The 6,000-nt window shown below is 39.2% G+C and overlaps 2 pseudogenes across 1 annotated transcript; one reads left to right on the top strand and one right to left on the bottom strand.

Moving 5' to 3' along the window:
- The first annotated feature begins 6 nt into the window (after positions 1-6).
- LOC145473238 (uncharacterized) lies at positions 7-1,478 on the top strand (annotated as a pseudogene). Its single transcript, XR_014044436.1, has 3 exons — positions 7-140; positions 647-789; positions 1,130-1,478. The product of XR_014044436.1 is annotated as an uncharacterized LOC145473238 (transcript).
- A 1,462-nt stretch (positions 1,479-2,940) lies between these two features.
- LOC145473237 (uncharacterized) lies at positions 2,941-5,019 on the bottom strand (annotated as a pseudogene).
- Positions 5,020-6,000: the final 981 nt, after the last annotated feature.

The following is a 6,000-nucleotide window of genomic DNA, read 5'->3' as shown; positions in this document are numbered from 1 at the left end:
ATGATATGTCACCAGGTTAAAGAAGTGAACTGCGATGAAGAACTACAAGTCATTTTCCAAGATGATGCAAATATGGATGTTTTAATGAATACTGGCTTTACATCCAAAATTTCTTTGGAGAAAAAGGACACTATTTTAAGGTACAAGCATTTACAGTATCCCAAGATGTATTTAACTGTTGCCTTTTTGCATGTAATTACTTCATTTGAAATGCTACATCCATGTCCTTTGTCAGTTATTATGGACTACTTTGGCTAAAGGCAGCGATTCTCTGTAACTCCATTGAAATGCTGCAGCTTTTTGGTGGATTAAACAATTACTAATAAATAGAACATTTTCTCTGTGTATTTAAAAGATCAAGGAAAGACATGTAGTTAGTTGGGAGAATGTCAAACAGAAATGGAAACAGCTGACAGTGGTTCAGGTTTGCACTGTTCTCCCTAACCTCTACCTTTGTTTCTATAACTTCGGGAAAACACCCTGAAATCTGAAATGTGAAATAGATGTAAGTACTACGTATCTAACAGTTTTTAAAGAAACTACCTAGGGATCAGAAACTTTTCCGCATTTGTTCACTTCGAATTTAACAGTGATATTGCATGTCATGGTTGACTTTGCATATGTAACAGAGAGAATTTGTTTTTAGGGTTATAACACTTCAGAACACCATTATGCGAGTGAAAACTGAGCTTGATGAGAGAGGGGCTGAAGCTTCACGGTTTTCTGAGATACATGGAAGAATATCCATCACTGATGCAAAAACTCTTTGTACCAGGAGAGGATTACAATGTAAGAGTTTCCTGGATGACACCTGCCTTGTGTTTTGTTATCTTTGTAAAGTTTTCCTTCCTCCCTTTTAATCACTTGTGCTGTTTATCTCCCTCACTAAGTTTGGAAGATTTTGCCATTCAAAGGGATGAGCATTTGAGTTTATTGATGTACCTAGACAGCTGTACGTGTTCCACACAATCAGTCATGTATCCCCTGTCTTGTTATTGTTGTTCACCTTCATCCTTTGGCATATAAGTTTTGTATTAAAGTCTTTACTATATAACTGAACAGTTTAATTGATTTTCCAAATGAATTCCCAAAGTTAATGGTCTGATTAAATTTTTTGGTTTGAATGCAGGTCACATCTACATACTTGATGAACGCATTAAATGCTGAATACTCGCAATCAGGGTCCACAAACAAAGTACAAGAAACAGCTATAATGGCTCATTTCAATCAATATGTTGAAGAAACAGAAGACAGTCATGAGTACCTTATTATCTCAAATCGGCCAGCTAATACAAAAATTGCAATTGTCAAAATGAGTGTATATTCCATAATAGTGATTTTAATCTGAACAGCAATTTTTCCAAGAGTGATGCTAGACAAATCTTCCAAATCTTTAGGACGCCAAAGTGAGTCAGGGTTTCCTATAAAAGTTCACTTTTGGAAAAAGTGATAAATGTAATCGATTTGTTTTTTTTTTTTTTGAAGAAAATACCATATATGGGGACATGCTGCAGGACATGGCCATCATTCTCCAAGAGCTAACAGCTAATACTCCCCCCAAAAAGGCCAGGGATCTCATGGGTAGCATTTGCAGATTGTTACCACTGAGGGTTCTGCTAGAGCTGTCCTGGTACCTTTTAGGGGCCTTTAAGTTTATGGATGTAAAAAATGAAAGTAACTGTAAACGTTTTTTGTTTTGCAAATAGCTTTTGTTTCTGAATTATTCCCTTTTAAACAGTAATGCCAGTGTTTTTTTTTTTTTTTTTGAATTTGTGCCTCTTAGGAGGCAACACCCACTAAATGAGAGTCTGGCACCTTTGAGGTGAAATGAAGTTGCTGTTGTTGTTCTTGTTGTTTTAGGGGTGTTTTTAAAATTTTCAACAACCACACCTGCAATATTTATAGGGGGGTAACTTCCCTCTCCCGGAGTTAGTATATCTCATTTTGTGTTTCACTCATAATCTAGAGAGTGAAAAGAGACCTATCGTAAACCAGTACTGATAGATTTGTTGCTAATTGTTTCTATAAACTAGTACTGATAGCTTTTTATATTTTTTCTTATTGTACAGTGGACAATGAGTCTACCGACGGCCCTAACGATATTTTCCAGTTTCTTACTGGGAAAACCACGAGGCCAATTTTACCCTCAGAGAAGAACAGTTTTGGCATAACAGTAAAATTCATTCATTGCAGCACTGACCACCAAATTTGTTTCCCAACAGTTTCTACTTGTGCCCTTTGGGTACAGTTACCGGTGGCTCACATGACCACATACAGTGATTTTAAATTTAACATGGACACTGCAATAACACACGAAAAGACCTTTGGCAGAGTTAAGATGACCTTTTATTGTCTCCAAGTGTTGGCCAAAGCCATTTCCGACAGAATGTTCGAGTGTAGTAGTAATATGGTTTCAATAAATTTGTTAAAATTCTGTAACTTGCAAGCAGCCTGTTGTTTGGATTACATGGATTTGTCATTGAAGATGGGTTGTTCAAAATTCTCAGTGTATCTCGGACATAGATGCAGAAATGAAACATAGTAAATGAACATGTAAATTTGTTTGCATTACACTAGGAAGGTCAAATGATACCCATATCCCATTGAAGAGGATGCCCCTCACCATTTTATGGTGAGAAACGATTGTGTTGTTCCAGATAATATCCATACTCCTCCCGCAGAGGTTTGTTGTTGGTTTGACCCCAGCCTTCCGGATATTCCAGTTTTGGTTCAAACTTTTTTCTTTGAAGATTTTGGATTTGGAAAGTCCCCTCCCCTATGGACTTTCCAAGGCCTTGGGGTGAGTAGGGATATTTTCTGGTACCCCACAATATGTTATTTGGCTGGTAGCAGTGCATGAACTATTATGTTCTTGCCTCCTTCCTCACTCCACAGGAGTCCTCAGCAAAGTGTTTTCCCTGGTCACAGAACATGAGAAATTTAGGGTTCACCTTTTGCGAACTTGATTAGCTTCTCAAAAAGAATTCCTGCTTCCAGAATGCTTGTGGGGTGGGATTAACTATTTTTTTCCATGACGTATTGAAAATACTCGCAGAAAACTAGGTTGGTTTCATCATCTTCATTATCGAATCCTTCAAACCTATTTTCCATTTCTGTGATCTTGTGTGGGGATACTGGAACCAAGCAGTCGCTGTGTCCAAAATCCTCAGGCAGGAGGTACATCATGCCGGGAACACCGGAAACAGTGGCATGCTTTGACTTCCTGATCCGGTGACTGTTCCAATATTCCGTTACCTTATCCAGATCAGTCTGGAGCAGATCAGCAAAACAAAACCAAATAGCCTCTTTATGCAAGTCACTGATCAGATCGAGAATATCCGATTCACGAAGGTCTTGAAAAAAGTCCATCCACCAACTTGAACGTTGTTTCTTGTAATGTGACCATTGACATTCAGTACGTTGATTCCTAGTTCTCGATACATACTTGTGAGACTTCGATCCTGCATATTCATCCAATCCTTCAGCCCTCAAATAACACTGTATTCCAGCAACCAGACCGTTTTCAGTACCGAGGTCAGTATAGACGCGCATCGGGCATCCGTGTGCTGCTCTGACATGCTTAATGAAATAGCTTGCTACACACTTTGGATTTTTGTTCGATCGTTGGACCTCGAGTCAAATAATTCTTCGGCTAAAGCCGTCGACACAGCCGTGAATGGAAAAGCCAAACGGCTTTAGTTTATCGTACCCGTCCATGTGCCAGCAGAAGTTGGATCCAGGTGACACATACATCCTGCGCTGAAGGCAACGGCTCCTTATGTGTTCCACTCCCCTACGATCGACCTCCCTTAATAATGACTCTACTAATCGCCGAGGAACATTAATCCGGTGTCTGAGACGCAAGACATGCCACATAGTCCTGTAGCCATCAAGGCTATCAGGACCAGTACATATTTCTTGTAAAATGAGATCCCTGACGCGCTCCTTGAGCTCCTCGTCTACTTTTTCACGTCTCTTAAGTCCGTAGTCTTTCAGCCTTCGCTTAAGAGTTCGCTGATTCATTGTAATATTATGTTGCTTCTCCAACATCAGAGTAATATGCTTATACGTAACACCTCTGTAAAAGTAATACGTAATAACATCTCTTTCTGACCCACGAGGTAAATCGCCGTGTTGAGTTGTTTCAGCCGATTCGTCTTAGCTGGAGCTGCTCGAGTTTCCACTGGACGCCATATTTATTTAACTCTGTCTTCGAAAAAGGGCGCGAATCTTAGAGCTTACTACCAGGTCTCAGGCCTTGTCGTTGAAATGCGTGCGCATAGTTTATTTCCCTTTCATTTGTGGCGTGCGGTTAACTTTTGTTTGCAGTGTTGATTTTGCTTTCATTTGCAGTGTGTGTTCAGTTTTTTTACTGTGAGATTTTTTTTTTTTTTTTTACTTTATTTGGGGATTGATTTTGCTTTTATTTGCAGTCTGCAATCCACCTTTCTTAGCAGTGTGCATTTTGCTTTCATTTGCAGTGTGCGTTTAATTTTTTGGCGGTGTGCATGTGTTAATTATAGGAGTGCATTCGATCTTTCATTGGCAGTGCTGATTTGACTTCATTCGTAGTATCTTTGATTTAGTTTGCAGTGATATTTTTCGCTATTTTGTGTTTTTCTGGTTTGTAAAGTTGTCCCTAATGGGCCACCGTACATTTAAGTTTATTTTACCAAACAACGAAACTGACAGAGATCATTTTTAAAGGCCATTTATGTGTTTAAGTTCAGCCTTAGACGCGCAACTCATCAAACATTTAAAAGGAAGTGGAAAAGAAAACATACCCGACAAACCGGCTATTGAATAAATGATATCTCAAGCAGCTCAAAGCCAGGGGTGTTTTGTTCGCTTTCTTCGCCACTCTCGCTTTTAAGAAATGTCTGGTTCCAGTTTGTTCTTTTCTCTCGTCGAAAAGGCCGTGAAGGACAGAAAGCTCAACCACCAAAAGCTTCAACCATGTGCAGTTTGTTTTCAATTCTTCGGTAAAATGATCCAAATTTAGCTTAACGAATTCTTCAGTAACGCCTTTACCGACTGCCATTTCCGTTTGTTGTCAGCTTGATGTTTAGGTTAACTGAGCACATTAAAATTGTTTGTTTGCCCGAGGAACTATTACCTCGCCACTATTCAAGAAAAATTTTGATATGTCGCCTTGTCAGATTGTTGAATACACATTTTCGCGCGGTTTATCGCGGTTTATCTCAAAAGTCTGAAAGTTATCAGAGAAGTGGTAACCGTGTAGCATGCAACTATCCAGTTATGGAAGCTAGAGTCGCACTCAGCTATCACCTCGTGTGACTCTTACGCTTCTTTCGTGCTTAGCAACCTCCCGCGTGCATCCATAACTCGATAGCTGCACGCTGCACGCTGCACGCTGCATGCTGCACGCTTACCATTTCTTAAGCGTAGGCGTAATTACGTAAACAAGAACGTCTGTTATAAAAGACAAACACTAAGAGAATTTACAAAATATGGGTACCAAAAAGCAAGAAATTTGTAATATTAGTGCACAACGATAGTTGATGAGCAATGATGGGTAATCGATGAGTAATCAATAGGTCACCAATAAGTAATCAATAATAGTAACCCATGTCCTTTTAACTTCCGGCCTATATATCCTGTATCCATTGACCACTATACACAACAACATCGAACATTTTTTGAACATTTTTTAACATGAAGTCAATGCGGGGAATAGCCATGTTTGAAGTTGGCCGGAAATAAAAGACGGGGTAGAGGGGCTAGTATTGTACCTTAGTTACTACCTTTAACAGGGGTGAGAGGGGTAAGAAATAATAAATCAGATCGAGGTTGACGAATGAATGAATAACGTGTTTTGTTTTATTGCCTTAAGCTTTCGGAGCCAAACTAGAATTTAAGGATATCGTTGGCCTACCAGTATTTAAAACGTTGTTCAATATACTGTATAGGCATTGCAAGCTCACTAAAGCCTCACTTTTCCGAGAGGAAAATGTGTAAAAAAAAAAAAAAAAACAGAAG

The sequence above is a fragment of the Orbicella franksi genome, unplaced genomic scaffold (assembly GCF_964199315.1).
Source record: "Orbicella franksi unplaced genomic scaffold, jaOrbFran1.1 SCAFFOLD_832, whole genome shotgun sequence".
NCBI classification, from domain to species: Eukaryota; Metazoa; Cnidaria; class Anthozoa; order Scleractinia; family Merulinidae; genus Orbicella; species Orbicella franksi.
The sequence above is the reverse complement of the archived record's forward strand: the minus strand, read 5'-3'. Positions and strand labels throughout refer to the sequence as shown.